The following is a 13213-nucleotide window of genomic DNA, read 5'->3' as shown; positions in this document are numbered from 1 at the left end:
GCTTGACCTAACTTTTTACTACCCAACCATCTTTGTTATATTTCAAACACTATCAGCATCACTGGAGATATGATGACTCTTGACTATGTTGTATTTTTCCCAAGTATATACAATAGACTCAGAACACGTCACAGTTAATGACCACATCATCAGAAGAGGAGAAACATAGTTTGGTTTTGATAGTTTCCTCCATTTTTGTCCATAGCTACTCACTGACTACAATTCTTACTTACAAATGCTATTAAGAAATTTGAATTCAATAGGAATATGATCTCCAGAAAAAAACATACAGTCTGTGTTGCAAAGCCTAAATAACTTTAAATGGCCCAATCCCATGTTTAAATGCAACTTATGCATATAGGCTCCTAAGTGTTTGCAACACTTGAGGAAATGGGGTTTAGCTTGGGGAAATGGGGTTTAGCCTTGTAGGTCACATAGGTTCAGGTTTCTTAATCACTGGTGAAGAGAAGTGTTTAGTGGCACTCAGAACAACTATCCAAGGCAAAGAAGGGAACTGAAAATCTTGTTTTTCTATGCCGATGGGTGAATGTTTCATCTGTAGGAATCCAGGTTAGGATTCCTACAGACCAAACTAGTCGGCAAAAGAAGCATTTTCTCTGTTGTGGTTCTCAGTGATTTGTGGATGGACCACTTTTACATTGTCTTATGTAAGGTGAAGGCTGGCCCCATTTTCACATAGGAAAAATAAATCTCTGTTTACTAAGATCAGAATAAACAACTGATATTTCTGCACTGCCTCCCCTCCTTCTAAGCAAGAAAATGCTTGCCCACCAAGCAGTTTTCTTTGGAGCCATAAGCCATGTATCACCAATACATTAAGGTGCATGTTGTCCCTAACAAAGTTACTGTATAGGTCTGTTGAGTGCAACAGTGAGCAATGGAAATGAATACCTCACAAACAGCTGTAACTGCCTCTGCAGCAGTATTAGACAGACATTTCAGCTACATGGAATGTTTGCTGTGTCTCAGGGAAGAATATAACTTGTCCAGCCAAGGACTGGATATACTAGAAGCATTTAAACTACATGTCTGGGAGAAGAGAATAACGAATGTATTAGGGCTGATTACTTGATCCTGCTTAAGGGCAAACAGCCTCATGATGCTGTAGAGACAAGGGGTGGAGAGCTATGCTGTGCACTCGTATGGGACATGAGTCTGTAAGAGCCTCTTTTGCCCTAGTGAGAAGTGTTGGGAATCAAGTAAGGCGGTTCCGCACTCAGTCTGTGTTTTTGGGGCGGGTGGTGGCAGAAAGCAGCAGCTGGTTCACAGTGTGTGAGGAAGGCTCTAACCATTTCATGGAAGAAATGTTCAGTGATGATTACCAGGATCCCTATGTGTTTTTGCCAGTCTATCAATGTAATGATTATATTTTTCCAGTGTTGGATGTACCCTAACACATATCACATGTTTTTCAAATATAGGAGGAGAGAATAGATATTATGCAAACAAAAGTATGGACAAATTTATCCAGTCTGTAGAGAGACAGTTTCTCTGTGAGCACAGTGATGCCTAGACAAAAAAATCAGCATCATTCCAGAGCTGAGATTTACTTTGGTGCAGCTGGGGCAAAATTTGACAGCTATGGGATTTAGGACTTTCAGCTGTTGTCAGAGAAACCTCCTAGTGAACAGCTGGGCAAGCATTTTCTTTTGGTAGTGTTGCTGATGCAAGTATCCTACGCCCATGATGTCTCCTTGCTGTGGCAGAGAAGGTGTTTGGTTAGCAAGATCCAGGAGCTGAATCAGATGAAAAACTAATTTTTTTTTCTGGTATATGTTTAACCCCAGTCCAGTTCACCAAGCAGCCTCACAAACAGCTGCACAGGACACATCCAAGCGGGCAGCTGAGGGGTGGAAATAAAGAAAGAAACTCATAAGACTGGTATTACTGCTAAAAGATTGTTTGTCAAAGCACAGTCTAAGTGGCTGCAGAATTAATTAATAAATTGAGTCCACTGAGTTAAAGAAAATTCACACTGGAGTATAGCCAGCTCTGAAACAAGCCCTTTGAACACAGCACAACTGTGTTTCCACCTCTACCTTGAATTACACTGTGTAAGTAGTCTGCTGCTGTTGGCATTTTGGAGTCAATACAATTTAAAGGAAAGGCACCACTTCAAGGTCTCATCAAAAATATTTAGGGGACATGTTAAAATGACTGAGTATATTTCAATTCAATTTATTTTAAAGGGATTATACATTTTTGTAAGTGTAATTTCACTTGGAGGAAAAGTTAGACTCGGGACTTATCAAAATAAAGGAAGAAAGGCTGAAGAACCAAACCTCAATCTGCACATAAATATGGCACTTCATTTTTTTGTCTTCCAGGTTTTGAGTTGGTGCTTAGAGCAGTTTTGCACAGATGACTGAGCTTAGGAGCACTTGAGAGTCAAAGCAACTCAGTTTATTGGAATCCCTACTTGGAAAGTTGGTATGTCTAGGCACTGAGGCTGTAGTGTGTTCCTAGTGCAAATGTTATGTAGTCACTGGTGCAAAATGAAGTCGTTGGCAGTTCAAAAAAACAAAACGTGTATTGATGTAAAAGTAAAGATGCCTCTTCTAGTCTCATAAACCAGTGCTTCTCAGCTAGGCACTTCAATTTCATTCCAGGTATTCTCCATAATATTGTCTTAGATAGTGTATACAGGATGCCATTTTAAAACTGTTAGGCTCTGATCTGAGAACTCTGGGCAGTAAAGCTTCTATACGTTCTCAAACTGGCCAGTGCATGAGTAGTGTACGTGCAAGTTAACATTGATGTGGCAATGTCCTTTTACCTAGCTCCTATTAGAGTTGAGAGAGAAAATGCCTATTGATTTCAGTGGCAGCTAATCTTAGTATGGAGGTAAAATACAGTGACTTTGAATTATCCTGTCACTCTTGTACTATATAATCCAAGAGTTTCACGGAAGTTGCCTGTGATGCCACTTTATAACCACAAAGCTCTCCTGAGGTAGTCATTAGAACATACCCCTGTGCTGCTAAAGATTTAAGAAACTGTATTAAACATTTGGAATTAGCAATAAACCCGATAAGTGAGGAATCACACAGTTGTCCATAGCTAAGGCTGTTAAGATAAGGTGTCAGTTTTTACCCTTGAAAGATATCAGTCTACCTCACAGTAGCCATTTTACAGACACAGGTTATAAATTTCAGCCTTAATTATCACCAATTAATAATACTTCAGCCTTGAGATGAGCTCAGATTGAATTTATGATCAAACAGTGAGCATCTATCATCATCAAAAAGCAAATGTAAGCCTGAACCACCTGTGTCTGCCATTCACCCACCCTGGCCCTAAGGGCAGGTGAGTCTGAGATGGGCATGTGCCACTGCTTCTCAGAAACACTCATCTTCAGGTCTGCTTTTTCTCTTTCCTTCTGCAATATCTATTGCAGGTAATTCAGGCTTGTCTGATCTGAGCAGCAGTGAAGGCAAATCCCCGTTTTGTCCTCCTAGCCTTCCACCTGTCTGCAGACTGAGGCGACAGCAGATTAACTCCAGACTCTTCCATATTATGTAAGAGTAATAGCAGCAATGCTGCCTGTCTAATCTTTTTCCATCCCTTCAACTTCTTTTTATGTGATCCCTCAGCTCCCATAGCCACAGGGAATTTACCTCCTTCTGTACAGAAGAAGGGGATTCACTGGATCAGAGCATGCCATGCGCTGGTTCCAGGCTGTGGGTTATTAGCTATGTCACACATTTTTTTGGTCAACCTTTTGTTGTAGTGGATCCCCAGCCCTCCCTTCCTGTTAGGAGCTTCACCCCATGGTTTGCATCCCAGGTGGCCCATAGGCTATCTTCACCTGTGCCTCTCATCTCTACATCTAGACTTCATTTTTGCTCTTGCTCTGCTTGAGCAAGGTTGTCACCCTGAAATCTGCCTTTTCCCTGCTTGCCCTCCTTTTAAGTGCTGCTGTGTTTTCCCATTCATCACACTTCTTCCTCTGTGGCCAGTCTTGTTAGATCAATCCCTGCCACCATATTTCACGTACCACATACTCTGGTAATAATACAAGAGGCCTCTGTGCTAGTAAAAAGAAATTGGCTGTTTGCTCGGAGAGCCGTTTGCAGCGCTGCATGGAGGCTGGTTCCCTCTGCCCACTCCAAATGCTTTCCTCCTGCTGCAGTGCTCCTCCTTCCCTGCAGTTTGCTGTTACTAATGGTGATAACAGATGAGTTATTATTAATGTGTACAAATATCTTAATTATTAATGTGTACAAATATCTAACGGGAGGGTGTCAAGAGGATGGAGCCAGACTCTTTTCAGTGGTGCCCAGTGACAGGACAAGAGGCAACGGGCACAAACTGAAACACAGGAAGTTCCATCTGAACATGAGAAAAAAACTTCTTTACTGTGAGGGTTACAGAGCACTGGAACAGGTTACCCAGAGAGGTTGTGGAGTCTCCTTCTCTGGAGATATCCAAAACATGCCTGGACACGATCCTGCGCAATGTGCTCTAGGTGACCCTGCTTGAGCAGGGGGTTTGGACTAGATGATCTCCAGAGGTCCCTTCCAACCTCAGCGATTCTGTGATTCTGTGAGGTGCAGTTCTCACTTTAGTGGCCAAAGAAGATGGGGAACAGCTTGGGGAAGCTGTTCCTCCAAGCAAGGGAGGTCCAGGGATGCTTTCTTCTACTGTTACCAGAGGTGGTATGTTCTTCCTCCTATGAATGTTTTCCAGGAGATATGACTAATCCTGATCTGGCCTGATCTCACACTGGGAGCTAAACTTTCTTAAAGTTTGATACATACAAAATCTGCATTGTTCTTCAATTTCATCCATGTTCTAACAACAGATGAAGTGAGACAGTAAATTGAGACCTCTACTATATGCAGAATACATCTATAATTCACACTTGCACACACATACATTTATGTATATATTTATTTATACCTAACTGTAAGCCCTATATAGTAACTCTTTCAGCTCAGTTACTGGTTTCTGTTAATAGCTCTTTTTTTTTTTTACTATTGTCAGGCATCAGAGTTTTCTTAGTGGATTATCTCTTGAGAGTATTTTATAAATCATTCAGTATGAGATGTCATTATATTTCAATCAATAGTGAAACTTGTACTGCCATCCTATTAGGAAAGGATCTTCCAGCAGCTAAAACCACATATATTTGTATGAGGGATGGTCTGAAAAACAAATCTAATTTTGGTTATTGACAGAGTTCAGGGCTGAAAAATGATCTCTTAACAAACCATTTAGCCAAAACATTTTGCAAAAATAGTGCCAGCGTCATGAAGGACTTTTTGAGGTTATTTTTCCTACTCTATGGCTGCAACTCTAGTTTTTCACTCAGCAGCATTGTCATTATTTTCTCCACATGTGGTTTCCACAGAGAAGCTATGGGGAAAAAGAGTGAAAGTATTTGTTATTACAGGGCTGTGCTCCGCTTTTCCCAAGGCTGGCTACTTTACATTGACAGAAATCTGAGATCTGTTTCTGCCTCAATCCCGTTCTATAGCTTCCCTCCCACTTGACTGAAGAGGGCCTCCCTGGAGGCTGCTAGATCTAGAGCTTATTACTTAGAAATTCAAAGCCATATTTTCTTAGCCCTTTGTACAGATCAAAAAACTGGAGAAAGGACAATCATATCTGGATATCCCACTGCACAGAGAACATTACGAATCCTATGAGCTACAAATCATTAAGTCACTAAGCTTAAAGCACCATTCCTCATTCACTTTGGAGAGAACTGCATTTTAACTTCAAGAAGGTGCATTACATAGGGTTCTTGTATCCTTCAAGCAGCTTGATGCTGCAATGAAAATCTGCACTAAGGCTGACCTCCGTTCAGGTCACTGAAGACTTTCACTGCAGAAATAAGACAAATATTTTGTTCTTTGGGCTTTGCAACAAGATAAAATAGAACTTCATGTTTTACTGTGAGATCTGCCCAAAACAGTTGAAAAATGCTGACAGCATTGAAAAAATGCTGAGATGCTGGTTATGCTTCTTTATCCTAATGGAGCTTTTGAATGGTCAGCGAGATGATCTCCAAAGGTCCCTTCCAACCTCAACCATACTGTGATTCTGTTTTCATGGTTTCTGCCCTTTAAGATGGAATGGGACAAAGGTTGATAGTTTTGCTTCCAGAGGCTCATGCAAAAGTTTTCTTTTTACCTCATTTAGTAACTTCTTCTGTTTCACTGTAAATTTGTGGATTTACTGAACTCTGGAAATGTAAGTAAAAAACTCAGTTCAGATTTACAGGAGAATTATCCTGGATCTGGGGAGTTACATGAAAGACAGGAGGATTTTCCTTCATCTAACTTGTGCTCATGCAGACCAGGGTGGACTTCTTTGGCTCCAGGCAGAGGGTAAAGTATTAAGTGTTAGCTTTTCTCTGTGAAAGGCACAGGTTGCTTTTGAAGTTAGGAACAAACTCTAAAAGGAAGTGCAGATGCTGCAAAACTCAGAGGTGTGGCTGATACACCAGACATTGCACTGCCATCTAGAGGGACCTCAACAGGCAGGAGAAAGGGGCAGATAGGAATCTCATGAAGTTCAGCAAAAGTAAAAATCCTACACCTCAGGAAGAACAACCCCATGCACCATCACATGCTGGGGGGCAACTTGCTGGAGAGCAGCTTTGCAGGAAAGGACCTCGGGCTCCTAGTGGACAACAAGCTGAACACGAGCCAGCAGTGCGGCCCTGCGGCAAAGGCGGCCAACAGCATCCTGGGCTGCATTAGGAAGCATACTGCCAGCAGGTTGAGGGAGGTGATCATCCCCCTCTATTCAGCACTGGCAAGACCACACCTAGAGTGTTGGGTCTATACTGGCTCCCCAGGACAAGAGAAACATGGAGCTACTGAATCAAGTCCAGAAAAGGACTACAAAGATTATGAAGGGATAGGAACACATGACATAGAAGGAGAGAGCCGGAAGTGTTCATCCTGGAAAGGGTTCAAGGGAACCTTATCAGTGGTATAAATACCTGATGCAAGGGAATAAAGACAGACTCTTCTCAGTAGCATCCAGTGACAGGACAAGAGACAATGGGAACAAACTGAAATACAGGAAATTCCACTTAAAGATAAGAAAAAACATTTTCACAGTGAGGGTAATCAGACACTGGAACAGGTTGCCCAGAGAGGTCGTAGAGTCTGCTTCCCTGGAGACATTCAAAACCCAGCTGGACACTGTCCTGGGCAACCTGCTCTGACACTGCTTCAGTGTGATCTCCAGAGACCCCTTCCAACCCCAACCATTCTGTGATTCTGTGAATAATGTCTAGATTCTTGTTTTATGCCACTGTTTTCATCATTCAGCAACAGAGCATAAAGCTCACAAAATGCTAAATTTTCAGGTCCAAAGTGTGTGAGCAGGGTCAAGGATGCTCTAAACTACTCCCAATTTTGATGCACCATTACTAACTGTAGTGATGCTCATACTAACTGTCATTACTAACTGTAGTTAGTAATGCTCATTCTTTCCTCAGCATGCTTCCCTCTTCTGGCTGAGAGACAACCAGGAGGTCTGTGATACCCAGAGCCTGTCTTCTACTTTCTTTCACCTCTGTGCCGTGGGAAATTTATATTCCTTATTAGCTAATACTTTAGAAGAGACTATTAGTATTCTGAGTCCAAAGCAAATAAAAAAACCTCACTAACTCAATAGAAATGCTGAGCCCCAGTGGGCCTGTTTGTAATCTTATTTACACTGGAGTGGTTCCATTAGCCTCTAGGAAGTTAATCCTGATTTACAATTATGAAAATCAGATAGGAATCTAGAGCCAAGCTCATATTTTATGTTAACAGCTGCTGTTACAAGAGTCTGAAAACAACAATCAGATTGTCGGTTCCTCTTACATCAAAGTAAACTGACAATGACTTATACCATTTCAGTTATTTGCAGATACTATGCCAAGGATGCTTCTGAGCACTGAAATCAGAACAGGTATATGAATCAGAATTTCCCCGTTAAGCAGAAATTCACAGCATATTCTCATTTTTTATTTTAACATTGGGGAACATGTCCTAATTCAAAATGATGATTAAAAAGAATGTCTGAGAATAGTTAGGTCTGAGAAATGCAGCACTTCAAAGGGCTGCTCTTGAATGCTCATTCATATTCAAACATTGGGTCTCCACAGGCTAGCACCTGGTCACTGAAAGATTCAATTTTGTTGAAATGGGCATGATTTGGAAAGGTGCTGGATTTCTTAGAGATGCTCCTTTTCCCTTAGAACTCATTTAGAAACTTTTTCAAATGAAAATTAATTTTCTATTTAGACCTCAATGGAAAATTTGCTTATAGTAGAGTCTGGACAGTCATATGAAATGAATATCTAGAAAGGCATGACCTTTCAGTGAAGACTGAACAGTTTTGCACTTTTCTGTTTTTTCAATTTATTCTCCATCCTATTTACTTTTTATGCCTGTGCCATTCACTTGTTCTGTAGCTTTGTGCAACTCACCAACAACCTTTTGTTTCTGCACATTTTCTCTGCCATAATGTTATCCATCCTGTGGAGAACGAATTGTTTTTGTAAAAAATCTGTCAGACATTTCATCCTTCAATGAACTTATTTACAAATACAATCTTATTTAGAAGTACTGCATGCCATTTAACACAGAGTTTCCTCAGAGAGTGAAAGTAAGGCACTACCTTTCCTGTGCTTTCACTAAACTAAGTACTCTATCTTGCCCAGAGTCTTCAGATCATTAGTGAACCCACATAGAAAAAGACAGGGCACAAAGACAGTCTCCAATTATATAAGTGAAAGTCAGACTCTATCAGACCAGCACAGAAAGTGAGCATTCAGTTCAGAAGATCCTCCTTAGCACATTTATGCTAACTGTTCTCATTTGAGGGAATATTGATGTAAGTAGCTCAGCTACCCTCAGCTGCTGAAATAAGGGAGAGTCTCCAACCAGCAGGCCAGGACACAGGTGACATGTTAGAGCATCTTATACATGTCCCAGATGACCCATTTTCTGAGTATGCAGCATTTGCTAAAGTAGTTTGTTGTCGTTCAAGACTTCAGTGATGACTATCAGTCCCCAGGTAACATCACCGTATTTCAGGAGTAGGAAAGAAAAGAAAGTTTCTTTAGGAAAAGCCACAGAGCTACAGAAGGTGAAATTAATCTTTTACTTTGCATTATATAAGGTGGCTTCTATCAGCAAGAATTAGTCACACATTTTTACCCTTCTGATACGAGAGACTTGTTCTCTTTAGTCTTGGCATAAACTAATGTGGCAATGTGGTAATTTAGCTGTCTAGAGAATGTTTTAAACACTGAACAGTGCTTCAGCCTAGTGCAACTACCCCACCAGGAGTTACCCCTTAGGATAGGCATACGTTACCAGTATCATTTTGCACCTAACACCATGTTTATTCTCCAGTATCTTTGAATGCTCCCATGAGCCCACTAGCATAGACTCCACTTGATATAGGGCTGCTCATGACTGCAGTCTACATTTTCACATCATCCTCATCACCTGTGGCAGCTGTGGATCTGTAATAAAGGCAGCAGAAAGCAGCCAGTACTTACCCCTCTCTCAGGTGGAAATCTTGAATATGTTAAAGTCCACAGTCAAATTTCTATACAGACAGTAGGGGCAGCTGATAGAAAATGTGTTATCTTTTTCTCTTTTCTATCTTTATGGAAGATGCCTCAGCTTCCACATACACACTGAAGCTCTTAAAATTAACAGCAGAGATGATTAACTGCTTTTTCCAGTGGGATCCTAAAACACCTAGCATAAGAATATTGATTTCCGATTAGGACCACTCATGCTGCTACACATAAATGCTATAAGTACCAACAACTTGGCAGAACCAAGAGCTGTTCTTCCCTCCCAGCATACCACCCTGGTTGTTCTTTTTCCCCTTCTACCAGGTTTTTAGCCTTCATCCATTTTTTCAGTAAGTTGATTTAGATATTTTCACCTTAGACTTTCAACCCTCTTTTCTCCTATAGAGGTTCCAGAACCAGGATGCAAGTTTGGAGGAGTACATGGCTTTTTTGAAGACATTTTCTTATGGACATGGGCAGATGACAAGGAAAGACAGTGAAGACTGCAGAAAGCAGAGTAGCTGTGGGATGGCTTTAAGTCCCAAAACTATGGGGTAGGTGAGCTAATTTCCCTTCGTGCTCCTTTGCTATTATGCACTGCTAACACACACATTGGATGAAAAAATAAATAAAGTAATAGTCTTCTAGAAAACAATCTTGTAGTCCTATGATCACTTTGGCAGAGATTAAAATCTGCCTTATTCCCTCATTGCCAAAGAATAAATGTTAACTTTAAATTTTTGTATGTGGCTTAATTAAAATTTGAATTAGTGTTCATTTAAGTGTTGTATATTAATTAATCCATTTATAATCAATTTATAACAGCAATTGATATACTGATTAAAACCTACTACTCCTTACACATAAAAGCCAAAATATAAACAAAAAATAAAATCTGCAATGGCATATACCAGAGGCTGTGCTGTACATGGTCTGCCCAATAAGTTGATATGACACTAGGAAGATTTCTGCTGAGAAAGAAACACGCGTCTGTAGCAGATACAAATTTACTCTTTAAAAAAATGGGGCTGCCAATTTTTCATTGCGTTTCATATCATCATTGGTTACACTGGCATTTGTCCCTAGTTTCATCTCTGAACTTCCATTTGCTTAAGAACTGCCCGTTACTGTAGTTACAGTCATTTTATTTACAAGAACTGACTTTAATACTATACTCCTAAAACATATATCTCTGCTCCAGATGGTCCTCATTCACCTGAAACATCCTCCTGTGTATCCTTCCATTGCAAAGTGCTGCGCCATACCAGCCAGAGTCCCCCATGCAACAGCAATTTTACTGTTCCTTCGTGCTGCTGTTCTTTCTCAGAGGGCTGCATCATAGCCCTTCAGCTTTAAGTAAAAGAAGAAAATGAACAAGGCACTCTCAGAGCTATTTAAGTATATTCATCAGATTATTCAGTGTTGCACAGAGCTGATATAAATATGAGTGTATAACTTTCCATTCTATACCTTAATATGAAAATGCAGTCAGTGGTTTCTTTTTTATGTTATTTGAATTCTAGCTAACAAAGCAATTCTAAGGCTTAGAAAATTTGGTCTTTGGAGGTTAATTTACAAAGATACAAATATGTTGTTCTCAGACAAAAACTTCCTCTGACAGACTTGCTTCCCAGAACATTGCCAAACTGAGGCAAATCCAGTGGAAACCACCGAGATGACTAGAGGGCTGCAGCACATGGCATACAAGGAGATGTGAAGGAAAATGTTCAGCCTTGAGAAACCAAAGGGTGGGAGAAGTAGGGGGAGGAACATGAATCTCATTGCTGTCTTCAATTATCTAATGGGAGGGTAGAGAGAAGATAGAGCCAGACTCTTCTTGGAGGTGCACAGAGAAAGGACAAGAGGCAATGGACAACAAGCCAACACAGGAAATTCCAATTATATATTAGGAAAAAAATTCACAATGATAGTAGTCAAATATTAGGACAGAGTCCAGACAGGTAGGTGATGGATCTCCATCCTTGAACAAGGCACTAAGCCACATGACTTAAGTTGGCTCTGCTTTGAACAGTGGAGCTGGACCAGGTGTCCTCCAGACGTGTCTTCCACCCTATTCTATGATCAAGTACAAAATTTTGCTCTGAAGACCCGCTGGAAGTGAGGTATTTTTAATTATAATAACCCAAATAGATAAACAAAAATGTGTATTTTACATATACTAAGCTAACAAAAAAACTCTACATCCAGTGCATTTCAAAATGCACCTACTGCAATAACAGAAGCAAACAGTCAGTATTAAGATTAGGTCATTAAGAAAAGTCACAATTTGCATGTAAGTTGAAGCCAGAAGAAAGCTACAGAAGCTCAATACTCAGAGAGACAAATTCAAAGGATTTCACACCACCCAACTCATCTCAACTCCAATAAGTGAAAATGGAATCTGGATTATGGGTCTGGACCTACACTGTTACATCTAGCTCCCATAAGCTTCAGGTTCCTCTATTTACATTATTTTGAGATATTAAACTGTAAGGTCAAGGTAAGTATTTTAATTCTTACAGCTGCAGACTAAATTCACTAAAATTACCTTAATTACCAGAGCAAAGTGTCATTTAAAATTGTTCTTCGCTTCATTTCAGGGGACCTGAACACTGAACTAGCTGTAACAAACTTCTAACATTTTCAGCAAAGGTTCATTTACTCTTCAAACAAACAACCCCCCCACCCCCCAAAAAAACCCTAACAGAGGCTTAAAAAGGTCTTTATAAAATCTCCATATGACACTTACAATAGTAAGAAAATGATTCTGGTTGCTAGTTTTTAGTAAATATAAACAGCTTCATGTAATTTGCATTTAAGATGGTTATAACTACAGTTCACATTTTGTTTTTAAAAGGTGGACCAACAGGTGTTTCAAGGAAAGCAGATTATTGCTGTTTCTCAACAAGTCCTTTTTAATAAAGGACATGCTGCCTTGATAGACAACACGTTTGACAACCAGCTAAGACAGGATAGCTAAAGGAGAGAATAATTATTTGCATGCCAAAAATACTTCTTCGATGATCACTTTATCTTTGGCAACTGTACAATCATACTGATTTAAGATCAAAATTGCATCACTCTGTTTCTTGAATGATGGCGTTGATCTTTGCAAAAATTAAATTTGCTTGAAGTGACACAAAGCAGCAGAATCCAAATGAGTTCTGGACTGGCAGGGAAAAAAGTCCAACTCTTATCCCATCACCTGTAGCTATGGACATAATAGAGGTTCTTCAAATTGTTCTTCCACCAGGTTTGTCAGAGCAACAGGTTTGGCTGTGCAGAGAGAAAACAGAACACGTACATATGTGAAACCATCAAGTTTTCTATCCTTGCAAAAATGAAACATGCCAATATTCAGTTTTGAAATGACAGAAAAAGATCTAAAAACAAATAAAAACTGTACACCTTTTTCATCAGTAAAAAAAAAAAATCACTCATTAAACATTTTAATTACTGGAGTCTTTAACTTATGGTACAGGTTATCCTGTAGTATTTAGAGATAGAAATAAAATTGCTCTAATTCATACATCAGAGTTTTAATATGCTGGCACCCCTTCCCACCCTCCCCTTTCCCCTCAATGGGGCCTCCAAAAATAGCTGTAAAAAAATATATATATAAATAATAAACATTAAACATGTAATGTGTTT

The 13213-nt window shown here is 39.9% G+C and overlaps 1 protein-coding gene across 1 annotated transcript in view; it reads right to left on the bottom strand.

Moving 5' to 3' along the window:
• Positions 1-11675: 11675 nt before the first annotated feature.
• Positions 11676-13213, bottom strand: part of SEC23IP (SEC23 interacting protein) — a 28390-nt gene continuing 26852 nt past the window's right edge. Inside the window, exon 19 of the mRNA XM_067300321.1 lies at positions 11676-12838. The gene's annotated coding sequence lies outside the window, so the exon portion shown is untranslated. The remainder of the gene's footprint in view (positions 12839-13213) is intronic.

This window comes from Apteryx mantelli, chromosome 7 (genome assembly GCF_036417845.1).
Source record: "Apteryx mantelli isolate bAptMan1 chromosome 7, bAptMan1.hap1, whole genome shotgun sequence".
Lineage (NCBI taxonomy): Eukaryota > Metazoa > Chordata > Aves > Apterygiformes > Apterygidae > Apteryx > Apteryx mantelli.
Note: the sequence above shows the minus strand (reverse complement) of the source record. Positions and strands in the feature narration are given on the sequence as shown.